Raw genomic sequence first — 18,384 nt, 5'->3', positions numbered from 1 at the left:
CATGAGGAAATTAGCAAAGACTAAGCCCAGTCCAACTTGGAAAGTCATTTATCTCATCACTTGTTTGAAAGTTTAAAACAACTTTTAAAATCTCTCAAACCCCCTGAGAATTAAATTCAAGGCATTTGCTGACTTGTACAATTGATATAACATAACATAACATAACATAACATAACATAACATAACATAACATAACATAACATAACATAACATAACATAACATAACATAACATAACATAACATAACATAACATAACATCAGAGTTGGAAGGGACCTTGGAGGCCTTCTAGTCCAACCCCCTGCCCAGGCAGGAAACCCTATACCATCTCAGTCAGATGGTTATCCAACATTTTCTTAAAAATTTCCAGTGTTGGAGCATTCACAACTTCTGAAGGCAAGTCGTTCCACTTATTATTAGAATCACTGACTTACCTCTACTTCACTGCAGTAGAGGAATTAACAAAGTCAATTGTGCAATCACACATCTGAGGAGGTTAGAAAAAGAGGAGTAGGGTTTAGTGGTACAACTGCAGCCCTTATCATAGTCAGAGGTGGTATTCAGCTGATTTAGACCAGTTTGGGCGAACTGGTAGCGGAAATTTTGAGTAGTTCGGAGAACTGGCAAATAAAACCTCTGGCTGGCCCCACCCACTCACCCTGCCCCACCCCACTCGGTCACTCCTCATCTCACCTCCCTGGCATAGCACACTGTGTGGCTCCTCGCTTGCCTGCCTCTGTCTCTGGGGCTTGCCTGCCTTCCCACGCAATGTATTTGCAGTGAACTGGTGGTGAAATTATTTGAAACCCACCACTGATCATAGCTCCTCTGATCACTAAAAGAGAATTCCTTGGCCACTTCAATATTTTATGGCTGAATTGAATTCTCAGTTTCCATGGGAAAGTATTTTTGGAAGATGGGTGATTTTATTTAACATAGATTTGAATTGTTTACTCTGGGAAGGTAGATTTGAATTAGAGACTCAATTTTGGATCAAGATTTTTTTTCCCCTTTAAGTATACAGTGGGGAAGGATTTTTTTAAAAAATTCCACTTTGGGTGGAAATATCTAGTTTGCCATATTTATTCACTATCTGTTCTGTCCTCCCTCGCCTCCATCCGAATAATGGCTTAATTAGCCGGCACTATCAGCTCTGGCAGCAGAATAGCCAGCGTCTGCCAAGACCCTTCATTATCTTCCACGACGCTGGTGAGTCACCCAGAAACAAACTTCAGTTCTTAGTCAGTGGATTTGCCTGTTACAAAGAGACACACCAGCTCTCGCTGCCTTTTATATCCTGTGGGGTGTGGCTCCATGACTCAGTACTTCCTAGGCATGCCCCACCCCTGCTTCTGTTGTTTCCTCCTCTCCTGCCTACGAAACCTAGGGTTCAACCAAGCCTGATTGCTGTCACTGGTTCTACAGGCATGGCCTGGAGGGGGAAAGAGCCAGGGGATGGAGGCTTCGTTATCTCTTCCACCTGGCCTGCTTCTGGCTCCTGGAGCTGAGCCAGGGAAGCCAGTGCTCCCGAGGTAAATCCTGACGGCCCTTCCCCCTCACTGTCCATGTCACTTTCTGGCAGCAGGCCCGGTTCCAAGTCACTTTCTGGCAGGAGAGCCAGCTCCAAGTCACTTCCGGGCATGGGGCCAGGTTCGGGGGCTGGAGTCACAACACTATCCCTCTAGACCAGGGGCATCAAACTCATGGCTTGTGGACCGGATGTGTCATGTGCTGGTCATGCCTATTCCCGGTTTAGCAAAGGAAGGAAAAGTCACGATACGTCATGTGCCATTTGACACCCCTGTTCTAGACTTATTATTTTTTACAAAATGACCATGGCATGCATTTGCTATCCCTATTTATTGGTGTTGAGGAGGAAATAGTTCCAGAGGGAATTTAAAAAATAAACATAGATCAAAAATTATGCTAGTTCAGAAAATAATTCCTATAGCACAGGAGGCAACATCTGTTGGATGAATATTTTTTAGAAATAATCATGTATGCTTGTCTAGATGTAGAAGGCATTAGATAACATCGGCTGCCATGTCGTAAACCATAAAAACAAGAACAGTTACAAACATGGCCATAAATTCATAACCAAAATATTCATGATATTCTTTTGTATGTGCATATCTTTCCGTAGGTCTTTCGCTGGGGAGTTTTCATTGAAAACATCCATAATTTATGCATGTTATTTTGGTTTTTTTAAAAAAAATGGGAGAGAAATCAGGACCACTGATTTTTACACATTTGTTTATTTAAAAAGCACTCTAAATTCCATATTGTACAATGACAATATTTTCATAATTGCATAATTTAGTCAATCTTCACTGTTTCCAAAACACAAGAAGGTTTGAAAATGATTGTAACAGGAAGAGAGGCAAGGAAGGCTGGTCTGGGAAGAAGTAAAAGGTCCTAAGCCAAGATAATAATAGATAATAGAATTCTTTATTGGCCAAGTGTGATTGGACACACAAGGAACTTGTCTTCGGTGCATAAGCTCTCAGTGTACATAAAAGATATAAGTGATAAATCATGATCAGAATCATCATAAATACATTCATCCTGAATCATGAGATACAACACTTAGTGTTAGTCATAGAATACTATATTAGCAATCAAAATCATATTAGGAAACTAAATAAAACAATATAAATCATAAAGATACAAGCAACAAGGTTATAGTCATAAGCAGAAAGGAGATAGGTAATAGTAAGGATGAATAGAATAGAATAGATTTTTTTTTATTGGCCAAGTGTGATTGGGCACACAAGGAATTTGTCTTGGTGCATAGGCTCTCAGTCTATATAAAAGAAAAGATACCTTCATCAAGGTACAACACTTACAACACTTAATGATAGTCATAGGCTACAATAAGCAATCAGGAAACAATATCAGTATAAGTCGTAAGGATACAAGCAACAAAATTACAGTCATAATTGGAAGAAGATGGGTGATGGGAACAACAAGAAGATTAATAGTAGTGCAGATTTAGTAAATAGTTTGACAGTGTTGAGGGAATTAGTTGTTTAGCAGAGTGGTGGCATGGGGGGGAACTGGTCTTGTGTCTAGTTGTTCTGGTGTGCAATGCTGTATAATGCATTTTGAGGGTAGTGGTTGAAACAGTTTATGTCCAGGATGTGAGGGGTCTCAATCAAAGGAAGCCATTGCCGTCCATTTCCATGTGATGTCCTTTCCCTCATTTATTTTTCTGTATTTTCCCCCCTAATCTTATATTTCAGCTTAAATTCATTTTGAAAAATATGGCTGGGGATGTAATGTAAATAAAGGATTTGCCCCTCTCAAATGACAGAATGATTGATTGATCTCAACTTTATTATTATTTGTAAATAACTCAAGGTGCAGAACATGCCTAAACACTCATTCTTTAGTTTCCCCACAATTTTTTTTTTTAAATTTGCATTTATATCCTGCCCTTCTCTGAAGACTCAGGGCGGCTTACACTATGTTAGCAATAGTCTTCATCCTATTTGTATATTTATATACAAAGTCAACTTATTGCCCCCAACAATCTGGGTCCTCATTTTACCTACCTTATAAAGGATGGAAGGCTGAGTCAACCTTGGGCCTGGTGGGACTAGAACCTGCAGTAATTGCAGGCAGCTATGTTAATAACAGACTGTCTTAACAGTCTGAGCCACAATAACAATCCTGTGAGGTGGGTTGGGCTAAGAGAGTAGCTGGCCCAACCAGCTGACTTTTGTGCCAAAGGCAAGACTAGAACTTATAGCACCCTGATTTCTAGGTCAGCACCTTAACCACTAGACCAAGCTGCGCCTTCACAATTTTTCCATAGAAGCGTCTTGCATTTAGTCACCATAACTAACATTCACAGTGTGCAGTAAAAGCTCCACAATGAATTCATGGCAGTTTAGAGGAGTTTTCAGATCTGTGTTATCACAACAATTCTGTTGTACTGTTCTGCAAGATCCAAGGGGAATGCCCATCTTCTACTGAAGTATTTGACTTCGCCTACAGTATATTCATTAAATATTAGTTTTTATGCCAGCTGGTTTTCAACTGCAACTAAATCATTTTTTTTTTGACACTCTCTGAGTTTGGCTGTTTGTTTGCAGATGTTTCATTCCCAAACTAGGTAACATCATTGGTGCTGTTGATCAGTACATTGACACGGATGATATTACCTAGTTAGGTAATGAAACATCCACAAGAAAACCATCAAGTTCAGAGAACACCAAGAACCCCACAACTCAAGCCTAAGCTACAGATATTCTCTTGTATTGGTAAATATATTTTTTTTGTGTTGGAATTCATGTTCCAAAATACAAGCTACAGGGCTAACATCTGGAAGACTTGAAACAAATTGGGAGAGCAAAGACAAAAAGAGAGGCTGGGGAATTAAAAAGAAAAGGGAGACCAATAATGAAATGAAATATTAATTACTATGTTTCCTTCAATATTGCTTCCTCTCAAGTGTTTGGGACTCGTATCCCAAAGGAGTTTTTTCAAGAGGCAACTGGACTTTCTGGTTTTTCTTTGAAGACATTTCACTTCTCATCCAAGAAGCTTCTTCAGAGCTGAAAACCAGAAAGTCCACTTGTCTCTTGAAAAAGCACCTATGGGACAACCATGACCTGGATGACCGAGAATGTCCATAGACATTTGGGAGTCATACATTTAAAAAAGAATAGGATAAGGGGAAGGGCCTTCTCTGTGGGGGCTCCCACCCTCTGGAACGAACTCCCCCCAGGACTTCGTCAACTTCCGGACCTCCGAACCTTTCGCCGCGAGCTTAAAACCTACTTATTCATCTGCGCTGGACTGGGTTAGTGTTTTAAGTTTATGGGTTTTAATGGGTTTTAGTTTTAAATTTTAATTGTGGCCAATTTTAATAAGTTTTTTAACTGTATTTTAATTTGTATTTATAGTATTGTATTTTTACTTGGCTGTGAACCGCCCTGAGTCCTTCGGGAGAAGGGCGGTATACAAATTTAAATAATAAATAATAAATAAATAAATAAATAAATAATTTTATATGATCTAAAGACCTGAAATGATGCTTTTAATTTTCTGGTGCTGGAAAGTTCTGTCACCTGAAACATGAGGTAGACTTAATCTCCTGCAAGGAGACATGCTTTCAAGCAAGTCATTTAAAAACATATTTGCAAATTGCTTCTGCCGAATAAACACTCACAATGAAAGCAAATGCATAATCTGTCAAACTAGACACTTTACCCATCTACCAAATCTAAGTGCCAGAGCCCACAATGTAACAAGATTGCCAAAAAGGCATTAAGAGTTGCTAACCCAATCTTGCGTAGCTTCTTCTCTGGTAATATTGTACTGCTAACTAGAGTAAAAATGCAAGTAGAAAACATAGGGACCACCTTTGGTGGGAAGGTAATGTTGTGTCCTCCCTTGCCTCTGTCCGAGTGATGGCTTAATTAGCCAGCACTATCAGCTCTGGCAGCAGAATAGCCAGTGTCTGCCAAGAGCCTCCGTTATCTTCCACGACGCTGGTGAGTCACTCAGAAACAAACTTCAGCTCTTAATCAGTGAATTTGCCTGTTACAAAGAGACACAGCCGCTCTGTCTTTTATATCCTGTGGGGTGTGGCTCCATGACTCAGCACTTCCTGGGCCTGCCCCACCCTTGCTTCTTGTTTTAAAAAAGTTTTATTTTGACATTCTTATCCAATAACATATCCAATAACATATTTAATGTACCCTCATATACAATTAATCGGATCTGCCTGGTCACCCTTGCTTCTGTTGTTCCCTCCTCCACCTGGCCTGCTTCTGGCTCCTGGAGTTGAGCCAGGGAAGTTGGTGCTCCCAAGGTAAGTCCTGATGGCCCTTCCCCCTCACTGTCCAAGTCACTTTCTGGCAGCAGGCCTGGCTCGGGGGGCACAGACACAACAGGTAACAGCGTTCCGTGCATCTTTGGCATTGAGTCATGCCGGCCACATGATCACGGAGATGTCTTCGGACAGTGCTGGCTCTTTGGCTTTGAATCGGAGATGAGCACTGCCCCCTAGAGTCGGCAACGACTAGCACGTATGTTCTAGGAGAACCTTTACCTTTACCTTTTTAACTAAAGCATACATTTGGTAGACCAATTCTAAATTCTAAAACATTTAGAATTTAGAACATTTCCAATTCTAAAACATTTGCTAAGCCAATTCTCGAATACAGCTCTTCTGACTGGAACCCACACTGCATATCGGACATTAATACAATTGAGAGAGTTCAGAGATATTTCACGAGAAGTGTCCTCCACTCCTCTGCTCTCAGTAGAATACCTTATGCCACCACACTTGAAATTTTTGGCTTAAACAGCTTAGAACTATGCCACCTTTGGTCTGACCTAAGTGTAGTACATAAAATTATCCACTACAATGTCCTACCTGTCAATGACTACTTCACTTCAAGCACAAAAATACACGAGAACACAATAGATACAAACTTACGGTAAACTCGATTTCAGGAAATATGACTTCAGCAGCAGAGTGGTCAATGCCTGGAATGCACTACCTGACTCTGTAGTTTCTTCCCTAAACCCCCAAAACTTTAACATCAGATTGCCTATTGTTGACCTCACCCCATTCCTAAGAGGTCCGTAAAGGGGGTGTGCGTAAGCACACCAACGTGCACCAATATTACTCCCTGTCCTAATGTCCCCTTTTATTCGTATCCATTTCATGTATTAATATCCCTGTTTATACCTATATCTGTTATCTAATACGTGCTTGACAAAACAAACAAACAAACAAAAAAAAGGAATTTAATACTCGAGATTAAAAATGGCGGTGGTGCTAGAAAATGAGAAGTGTTTATTCACAGAATAATAAACAATGCAATACTTTTTTTTTTTTAAATATACTTTATTGAACTTTTTTACATTAAAAGCATAAAAAAAGGAAAAAGAAAAGCTTATATCATTTAACAGCTATTTGTGGTGTTTTTCATCTGGCAATAATCCGTGCAATAATGACAAACATTAAATTCTACATATTTGTATTCTTATTTTATTTATTGATTATGCTTAGTAACTAAATATTCCTATCTCCTTTCCATCCATCCATACCACCGTTCCCATATACCATAAAATACTGATGTCTCTTTATCCTTCAGACTCAGAGTTAGTTTGTCCATTTCTGCGCAATTCGTAATCTTTTGTATAATAAGTCTCTCTGGAAAATGGCTGTTTCCAACATTGCGCAAAGGCCATCCTAGCAGCAGTTAATATATGTAGCATTAAATATTTTATACTCTTCAAGTATTTTTTTTTTAAAAATCCCCAATAAAAAAAGTTCGGGTTCTAGATCCAATTGTTCCTTCGTAATTTCTTGTAGCCACTTTTTAATTTTTAACCAATATTTACGTGATTCGGGGCAGGACCACCACATATGGTAATATGTTCCATCTTTATTTTCACATTTCCAGCATATGGGAGACATTTTGGGATACATTTTCGCTAGTCTCGAAGGGGGCAGGTGCCAATGCAATACTTTTTTTTCCCCTTCTTAGTTTAGATGTAAGATTAGTTTAGATGTGGGTTGGCTGTCAGCTGTGACAATATTTTTTTGTGCTGTGAGTTTTGAAGAGGGGTCTCATACTACATTCAAAGAGAGTGTAAGAGTTATTCAGTTGGAAACACCTATAAGCTGGAAACTTGCGAAATGTCACAAGAATAACACAAATCAGGGATGGCCAACTTTTGCATTCTTGGGAACTGTTCTGTTTTCCTGGCAGTAGACAAGCGGCTGGAAGTGAAGTTTGATGCTCAGGCTGACCCCCTTCACAAGCGTTCATGCTTCATAATAAAGTCGACAGCTTCTACAGTGAGCGTGTCAATATTTTTGAAAGATCTATGCTCAGAAACACAGGATGTTCAATTGCGCAGTTATGTATTCCGCGCTTGTACCATCCAAAACAACGGGAGGAGAAGTAGTGATCTAACATTATAGGGAACATTTTGTTCCCAGAAAGTATTAAGCAAGAGAACCTTTGAATTATTGTTTTAACAACCTGAAAACATTTCTAAGTTTTGTTTCTGTGAGTGCATAACATCTGTCAGATAGCTTTTCCTATCTCCTGACATGCAATTTGGTTAAAAAAAAAAAAGGCTAAAAAAAATCAGATCAGGCTTATGTTTATTCCTTTATTTGTCTATACAATTAAGGTATCCTCAACCCCACTTGGCGTTCAGTCACTGATTGTTCAGGGGGTGATTCTTTGATTTGAATTTTTGATTCAACTGGAATTTGCAATCAATTGGGCTTTAGAATTTGATCGGAAGGTTGTTGTTGTTTTTTTTAATAAAAAAGTTTTATTTCCATTTTCCAACAGCCTATTCAATATATAGTCTCTTATTCAACATTAGTCATTAACTTTCATTTGTTACTTATTCGAACCTGCCCAGCTACCACTTCCTTCCTTAAAAAAACCTTTCCTCCTCCCTTCTCTACTTTCTTCTACTTTCTTCATTCTTCCTCTCCTTCGCTTTTCTACTTCCTCTCCTCCTTCCCCACTCTTCTCTTCAACCCTTTCTAACCCTCTCTCTTTCCCCTTTCTTCTTCCTCTCCTTTCCCCCTCTTCTACCTCTCTCTTTCCTACCTACTTTCTTCCTTCACTCTCTCCTCTCCCTTTCCATTCCCTTCTGAAATGGCAGCTGAGCAGCCCCGATTTCATTTCAAATTATTTCTATTTCTTAATTACATATCTTCAATCATTCCTTTACATTGATCCTTCATCTCCCCCCCTCTCCCCCCTTCCCCTCCCTCCCCCCTCCCACCCCCCGAGACTTCCCAGAACAAAGTACAGGGTATAAAATTAACAATCATAAATTAAAATACAACATAAGTCATAATCCATAGTCACTCCTCTCTCTAAGACCTTAACTCCCTTTCCAGAAACAAAAAAGTACGTTCTTCTTCCAGTCCATTATATATCAGTCCATTTCACTCCTAAAATCTTCAGAATCTTCCAATTAAATTAGTATTTCCAGTTCATCAATAAAATACATAGTTTTTAATATCCAATCTTCATCGATTAACACCAAATATATATCAATCCATTCCATTTCTGAAGTCTTCAGAATCTTATAGTTTTTAATATCCAATCTTCATAGATCAAGACGATATTCCATCTTCCAGTATTCATCAGAAATTCTTTTATAATATACTTTTCTTCCTTAAACAGTCTCCCAAATATATTTCATATTTCCAGCTTAAATTCTTAAATTTTTATCCAATCTCCAAAAATAAACAATATTCTATCTTCTCATATCTTTAATATCACTTACATAAATCAAATAACATTGCTAATATTAATATTTCTTCAATTTACCTTACATCTGTCAAATAACATTATTAAAATTATACTTATAGCTTATAACTTATATCCAAAATATAACAATTATAACAATTAAATTCTATTTAACCAAATACCAACATTACATCCATAAATTTTTCTATCTGTCCTCGAAAAATTAAACAATATTCCATCTTCCCATTCCTTTATATCTCACATATATCAAATAGTAACACCTTATACCCAAAATAGAACAATTGTAAAAATTAAACCCTATATATATATTAAAACAAAACAAAACATCAAAATCACATCTTAAGCATTCTCCTTCCCCTTGTCTTCTATCTTACACATTTTCCACCATCTGCTCACCAATCAACTTAACATCTAACAATAAAGAATTTCCAATCTTTAATATATTGGTGTAAAAATCTCTTGTTTAAAAACTTATTACAAAAAGATAAGCTTCCAAAAATTCCTATAAAAAAAGAAAAAATTTCCATATTTGAACTGAAGAAGTTTCCAAGATTTTAGTAGTTAGTTCTGTTTGCTTGAGCCATTTTTAAACTATAAAATCTACCAAAAAGAGAAAAAAAAATCAATAAACTTTTCTTCTTAAACATTGTGATAAAGAAAAAGGTAAAAAGAAAAAAAATCATTAATAGTTCTTATTCATTCCATTTAAAAAGTAGCTTGTTATGTTCTTCTTATAGGTTCCACGCCAGCAGTTATAATAAGCATTTCCTTAACTTTCACTTCCAATACACAAACGCCATTTGCTAAAATCTTCTTACAAGCAAATGCCAGCACACTCCAACACTTTTAAAAGCAGTTGTTTTTAATTGCTTAATTGCCATCTTCTTTTAAACTTTATTTCTTAAAATTAAAATTAGTAAAAAATCTTTTTAAATTTCTCTGCAACCATAGTCTTAAAATCTCTTCCTTTATCCTTTTGTAGTTTCACTTCCTTTGTATATTGCAAACGCCATTTTAAATCCACTCAGGTTGAAAGTTAGTTAGTTAGCTATTTAAGAGCCGAAGTTAAGATTTATTACTTGCAAATTCTTGCTAGTCCTCCTGCTTTGTTCTGTCTGTGTTGAGTTCTCTTTAAAAATAAATCTTGGCACAGAGATGGTCGCGGCTTCTCGTTCTGTATAAACAGAAGCACCCTGGGCATGGAACTTCATCAGGCTAAAGGGGAGCTCTCACCCGTCGACCCCCTGGTTAAATTCCAGGGGCTCCCGGGGAGCTCTACCCAAACCTGATCACTCTTCCCTCCCCGTTCACCCAGGGGAGAGAATTCCAAACTGTTTGACAGCCCATTTATGCTGTCAGAGACGGTTTGATGAAACCCAGGGCAGACGATCCCAAAGGAACGTCCACGAAGCCTGTGTTGCCAGTGGAAGTCAGAATTTGATCGGAAGCTTTGATTTGATTTGATTTGATTTGAATTGTTGACTTCAATCAGCTCTCAAGCCCTCTTCCTTTGGCTCAAACTTGGAGTAGTTTTTTTTTCCACACTGAAATCAAACTGAAGGACAAACTTGTTTCCATATTCATGAAATCTTTCAGTTCTTCCTTGTCCTGCCCCTCCCCTTCCTGCCTTTCTCCTTCCTTTCTCTTTCCCTTCTCCGTTTCTACCTTCTTCTTCTTCTTCCTCTTCCCCTATCCCTCCTCCTCCTCCTCTTCCTCTTCCTCCTCCTTCCCTCCTCCTCCTACTCCACCTCCTTCCCTTCTCCTTCCCTTCTCTTTTTCCCTTTCCTTCTCCTCCTTCCCTTCTCCTTCCCTTCTCTTTTTCCTTTTCCTCCTCCTCTTTCACTCCTCCATCCCTTCTCCTCCTTCTCCTTCTCCTTCTCCTTCTCCTTCTCCTTCTCCTTCTCCTCCTCCTTCCCTCCTCCTTCCCTCCCTCCTCCTCCTCCACCTCCTTCCCTCCTCCTTCCCTTCTCTTTTTCCTTTCCCTCCTCCTCCTTCCCTCCTCCTTCCCTTCTCCTTCCCCTTCCCCTTCTCCTCCTGCTCCACCTCCTTCCCTTCTCCTTCTCTTCTCTTTTTCCTTTTCCTCCTCCTCCTTCCCTCCTCCTTCTCTTTCCCCTTCCCCTTCCCCTTGTTATGTCCCTTCCCCTTCCCCTTGTTCTGTCCCTTCCCCTTCCTTCCTTCCTTGGTCAATATTATTTCTGTTTTATGTCTCTGAACCATAGAGTATATAAGTTTCAGAAAAAGGACCTGGCCTTGCATATTAATAAGATTATCAAGCTCCCCCACCAGTGTGTGTGTGCGCGCGCACACACACACACACACACACACTATACACACAGACCCTTTAGGAAAGCAAGTCCTTAATTTCTGTAGAAATAACAGGAGAGGACAAGGGTTGCATTTTATCTCTATTGGGAGTTATGATTAACTGTATTGGAAAGAAAGAGACAAGACTGGGAAGATCAAAAGGCAACAGATGGCACTACACCAGGAGTGTAACTAATAGGAAATGTGACTTTTCTAAAGACAGTTTTAGAATGGAAGCCAAGTGTAACCTAGCAGATGAGTGTTGTTGTTTTTTTAAGCATGCTGAGATGAAGATCCTGGATGCAAAACAAGATAATATGGAAGAACAAAACGGCTAAGGAAGTTATTTTCCTCCTCAGGTAGATTAGTGACAATGACAGGAAAGAACACCTGTATTTCTCCTGCATATAGTGATATTGCCTTTAGCTTGTTTCACTTCATTAAAGATATAAATCTGAGACAACACTAAAGAAAAACTCGACCTGAGAAAAAACAATGGGGATTTTTTTCCCTGTTTGGGTTGACAGATGATACACAGTATGAAGGCAAATCTATACAAATATCATACACAGAAAATATGTGACATATATTTTTTTTAAAAGTGTGGCACATCCAACATAAGTCCAGCTGCAACCCTCCTTACTGTCAGTGTTCCAAGAAATGCACCCATAGAAAACAGAAGGCAGGCAGGTCCCTCAAAGAACAGTTTATTGAATGCGTCATATCGGCACAACTGGTAAAAGCTGACTCTGAATTTTCCCGCGGCTTTTACCTGGTTAAAAGTAAAAGTTTTCCTTTCCCCTTCAAGGTCACACTGTCCAATACAGGTGTTGGCCTGTTGCCTGGTTATTTGTTCCTCCTCTGGCCAGTTACCTATGAGAATGTCCTTGGTTCCCACAAGAAAACTTCATTGTTTTGACTACAAACCCCATCTAAATATTTTCCCCCTCCCACCATTGGTGTGGCAACGATGAAGACCTCCAAAATGGCTGCGGCCACATTCACTTCAGAGTTGACACTTAACTTCTGTAACAGCCTAAAAATCTGGCTCTTCCAGCTGGCTTGGGGTTCCAATGGAGGGGGAGTTCCTTCCTTCCTTCCTTCCTCCCTCCCTCCCTCCCTCCCTTTCAATTGCTGTACTTTTGTTTCTGTGTTGTCTTCTTTCTTTCCTCTTTCATTTCATTCTAAATATTAGTTCTTGTTTTTTTTTTCTTTTTTTAATAAAGTTATTAGGAAGGAAGGAAGGAAGGAAGGAAGGAAGGAAGGAAGGAAGGAAGGAAGGAAGGAAGGAAGGAAGGAAGGAAAAGGAGGAGAAGGAGAAGAAAGAGAAAGAGAGAAAGAAAGAAAGAAAGAAAGAAAGAAAGAAAGAAAGAAAGAGGAAAAAAGAGGAAGAGGGAGAGGAGAGGAGGAGGTGATGGAGGAGGAGGAGGAGGAGGAAGAGGAGGAGGAGGAGGAGGAGGAGGAGGAGGAGAAGAAGAAGAAGAAGAAGAAGAAGAAGAAGAAGAAGAAGAAGAAGAAGAAGAAGAAGAAGAAGAAGAAGAAGAAGAAGAAGAAGAAGAAGAAGAAGAAGGAGGAGGAGAACAGAATAAGGGTGATAGTCCTCTTCTCACGGGCTGTATAAAAAGAAATTCTGCACCCTGTAGAAACACACTTCTTCTCAGATTATTTCTCACACTGAAATTAGAAAGCAAATGACATCAACATTTAATACCTCCCTGAGGTATTTTGCCACAGCGATAAAATATAGAAGTGAGGCAAGAGAAAGCTTGCTTTGTTCTCCTATGTTGTTTGCCTCGAGGGACTCCAGGTGCGGCATGTGTTTTATCACGGGGGAACCCAATAGCTACGAGTGGGTGTGTTTTCTCTACTTGCTCACCGTGCTATGAAAGGTGCCTTGTACACTGATGAGCTTGCATTTTGGAATTAGGGAAAACATCCATTTGTCAAGCCCTGTATACTGGAGGAGTCCTTGAGTCCTCTGGATTGATCTCCATCCCCTAGCATTCTGACATCTCTCTTCTGCTAGGGTCAGCACCAAATGTTAGAAACCACTTCTAAAGGAGTAATGGTTTATGGACTTCATGCACATGAATATATGGAACAAGGACTGCAGGAAACATCAGGCAAACGAATGAGGGCATCAAACCCTCCGCCATGAATATGCATTAGGCAATGAAGTCAACAGACTCTCTGCAGAGTCTAGGGACTTGGTTCTAAATCTCTGTATAGCGCTAAGTCTCTTTTAGTGCCGGGAACTCTGTATGTCATAAGTCTGTGGCTAGAAACCTCTATAGAGGTATCTTCAGTGAAACCACACTACACCGTTTGAGTTTAAATCAGTAGGGGTAAATGCAAGCCAAGGGTGATCTTTTCCAGGTTAGCTAATGATGTGCATCAATCCAAAGAAGAATCTCCCATGAATGAGGATGCACCAGGAAAAAAAAAAATCTATTTTATATTTCTCTGTTCCACCCAATGCATAGCGATGTATTTTTTCCCCCTCTTCTTAACTCTTAAAATATAAGGTTTAAAATAGAAGGCTTAGATGGTGGGGGATGGCATAAAACCATCCTCTTTAAGTCATGGAATTCACTGAGTGATTTTGATATGCATAATTTTTTAAAGCTATTCTAACTTGACGGATTTGCATATATAAAGTAGATATTTATGTACATAAATACGTGTAAGGACAGGGACAGCGATTTAAACGATAGGCTATAAAATTCATAAAATGTCCCTTTGTTTCCAAGGGAAAATAAAATTGATTATTGAATCCTCTTACTTGTTATTGCATTGTCATTTAAGTTAATTAAAGTCAAAATGAAAGGAGGGATAGGAGACGGAATGCCATCTATTATTTACTGGCCATTTCCTTGTTATTATTGAACTTACAATGAAGTGAATTATCAATTAAACAATTCCAAATTAATATGTTGCAATCTGCTATGGGAGGAGGAGGGGGGGGAGGGGGAGGAGGGGGAGGGGGAGGAGGAGGGGGAGAAGGAGAAGGAGAAGGAGAAGGAGAAGGAGAAGGAGAAGGAGGAGGAGAAGAAGAAGAAGAAGAAGAAGAAGAAGAAGAAGAAGAAGAAGAAGAAGAAGAAGAAGAAGAAGAAGAAGAAGAAGAAGAAGAAGAAGAAGAAGAAGAAGAAGAAGAAGAAGAAGAAGAAGAAGAAGAAGAGGAGGAGGAGGAGGAGGAGGAGGAGGAGGAGGAGGAGGAGGAGGAGGAGGAGAGGAAAAAGGAGAAGGAGAAAAGAAGGTGTCTGATGACAATTTAGCTTTTAAAGAAGAAATAAATCTTATAAAACTCTTATTCACAAAGAGCTGGTGACCTAATACTGGGGTCATTTGGCCTTTCAGATTTTAAAAACTTTTTAGAAATTCTTTGTTTTCAATTGTAGACATGGAGAGAAAAGAAAGAAAAAGGAGGAAATGTGCTTCTTGGTTGGATTGGAACCAGCACCTTTTCACAACTACAGATCAAAACCAACGAATCAGTTGCAAATTACCTACTAAACATAATGTGTTTTGATTCTTTAACTACATCAAAATATATTCCGTAGTGCTCTGCCATGGCAACAAGGACAGAGCATTAGGCAAACTGGGGTGGGAGAGAATCAACCAGGCTGGTTGGAAGAAGAAGGAAAAAAAAAACCCCTCAGTCTATCTTAGAGTAAGAGTTTTATTAGGTCAATTCAAAAGTTCTAAAAAAGTATGTGCACAAATGTCAGGGATGGTGGAAATAGAGAAAGGTGGGTGGACACATATGGACAGATTTATTTACTTATTTAGAGTATGGCACATCATACACGGACTAGCAGTATATAGCAATAACACTTGAAATTATATACTGCTTTACAGTGCTCTACAGCCCTCTCTAAATGGTTTACAGAGCCATCCTATCGCCCCCAACAATCTGGGTCCTCATTTTACCTACCTCGAAAGGATGGAAGGCTGAGTCAACCTTGAGCCTGGTGAGATTTGGACTGCCAAATGGCAGGCAGCCAGCAGTCAGCAGAAGTAGCCTGCAGTACTGCACTCTGACCACTGTGCCACCGTGGCTCATATATTAGCATTTCATCTAGATTGTAGAACCCAGTAAAATATAAATGTTAAAAAAGGTATATGTTTAGAGACAAATGTCTAGGCCTAACCTTTGATCTAACCATCAAAGCACAGCATTTATATTAAAAGAAAAGTGTATGATCTCAGTTTACCGCCAGTCATGATGTGATCTACAGCAGGGGTCCCTAACCCCAGGTCTGTGGAACAGCACCAATCAATGGCAGCGGTGGGTTTCACATATTCTTACCACTGGTTCGCCCCATGTGTGCCTTCCGCGCATGTACCCAGCCTTCTGCGCGTGTGCTTTGCTCGTGCATGTGCCTTCCACACATGTGGTCAGCCTTGAAAACATAGCTAAATAGGATGGCGTTACACCGGGGTAGTGGTGGCCGCCACTGATTCACTCGGACTGGTATGAATTGGCTGAATACCACCTCTGATCAGTGCTATTTTTATTTTTTATTTTATTTATTTTGTCAACCACATATAAGATAACTGGTAAAAGTATAAACATAATTGGGATACATGAAAAGTGTAAGTAAAAATGAATATTAGGACAGGGATCGTAGGCACGCTGGTGTGCTTATGCACACCCATCACAGACCTCTTAGGAATGTAATAGACAGTTTAAGCTTAAAGTGTTGGGGGTTTGGGGAAGAAACTACAGAGTCAGGCAGTGCATTCCAGGCATTGACCACTCTGTTACTGAGGTCATATTTTCTGCATTCAAGTTTGGAGCGGTTTACCTTGAGTTTATATCTATTATTTGCTCATGTATTGTTGTGGTTGAAGCTGGAATAGTCATTGACAGGAAGGACATTGTGGTAGATAATTTTATGTACTACGCTTAGGTCAGATTGAAGCCTGCGTAGTTCTAAGTTGTCTAAGCCGAAAATTTGGAGTCTGGTGGCATAAAATCTTTTATTGTGAGGGGAGGAGTGGAGGACTCTTCTTGTGAAATATCTCTGGACTCTCTCAATTGTATTTATGTCCTATATGCAGTACGGGTTCCAGACAGATGAGCTTTATTCAAGAATTGGTCTAGCAAATGTTTTGTATGTTCTAGTCAGTAGTACAATATTACCCGAGAAGAAGCTATGGAAGATTAGATTAACAACCCTTTTCAGCAATGTTGTTACAGTGGGCTCTGGCACTTAGATCTTTAGAAGTGAGTACGCCAAGGTACTTGACAGAGTGAGGGTCATCTATAAGATCATGTCCATCTAATTTGTATTTTATGTTTTAACTTTTTTTTGCCAATGTGCAAGACAGAACATTTGTTGGATGAGATTTGAAGTTGTCACTTGTTAGACCAATCTGCCACATAGTCAAGGTCTTTTTGAAGGGTAGTTGCATTGTCTGTGGTGTCGAATAGTTTAACATCATCAGCGAAGAGAACACAGGTGTGTGTCCTCTGGGCCATGCAAACAAGTGAAGCTCCATCCATGGGATACAGGCAGCATGCAAAACCACAACTTCCTTGGTCTGCGTAAAAACCTTTTTCCATGGAACCCAAAAGATTGGGGGCCACTGATCTACAGTTTGATGTGGGATCCCACAGTCACTCAGCACTGACTGTCTGCGGGGACTCTATATAAATGGGAGTCAGTGCTGAGTGAGTCCTAGTCAGGATTATTCATCGCTCATGAGATAGTGGCACCTTTTTGGGGAGGTCATTTATATGTCTTCTGGGTATTCAGTGACCCATTTGGCATCCCATTGGGAATGGATGTTCAAGTTATTGGGCAGATGTTGTGCAAGTACGAGTGTGGGATTTCAGTCTTCCTTCTGATAAATGTGATGACCTGGGACAAGGCATGAAGGTCACACAGCCAGTTGAGAGTTCAAACTCCCCTTTACTGCTCCAAATTGCCCCCCCAAATGCTCCCATGGTTTTAGCAAGTCCTAGAGCAAAGCATGCACACACATCCACAGCAGCTTCTGGCTTCACCCAGTCCAGCAAATCAACAGAAGAGGGAAAGGAGTCCATGAACCAACAATGAACAAACAATGAGTCCGCAAAGTCAGGAATAAGGTATTGAATCCACAGGTAAGGAAGAAGCAAGCAGTCCTGCAAACTCCAACTGTTTATACCAGCACAACAAACTCTACCAATTCAGCATTTGTTCCCGACAAATGCCCCTCCCCACAGCATCTCCTTAAATCTCAGTCCCCAGTTCTGCCTTGTGAAGAGGGATGGGGTGCTCTCCTCCCGATTTGTTGGGTCTGCATGCACCATTCTCGCTTTCTCTCCACTCTCCATGCTCAGGGATCAGGAGGGGGGCAGTCCTTGCTCATCACCTGACCTCTGTTGCTCCTCATGTCTGCTACTTGACCTCTCTTGTTCATCCTGCCCCTGTTCCTCCCTGTCATGTCCCACTCCTCCGCTGACGGCCAGGTCAGGGAAATCCGAATCAGGCATGCCTCTGCAGCTCTGCCAAAGTCCCAGCAAAGTTCTCAAGGCAGGCAGGAGACCAGAAAGTGATTTCAGCAAGATAAGGTAGACTTTGCCTGATTCAGAGAATGCCAGAAAGCAGATCCTTTATATAGGCCATGGGGTGTGGCTCCATGACTCAGCACTTATCCCAGCCTGCCCCTCCCTTCCTTCTGTTGATGCCGCTTATCAATTCTCCTGAAGCGAGGGACACTCCAGTCTGCAGCTGTTGGTAATTGACCTTCCTCAGGCTCACATGCTGTGGGGGAGGGGGAGGGGTCTAATTGCTCCGTTTGCCTGGGCATGGAGCCAGG

This window comes from Ahaetulla prasina, chromosome 5 (genome assembly GCF_028640845.1).
Source record: "Ahaetulla prasina isolate Xishuangbanna chromosome 5, ASM2864084v1, whole genome shotgun sequence".
Lineage (NCBI taxonomy): Eukaryota > Metazoa > Chordata > Lepidosauria > Squamata > Colubridae > Ahaetulla > Ahaetulla prasina.
Note: the sequence above shows the minus strand (reverse complement) of the source record.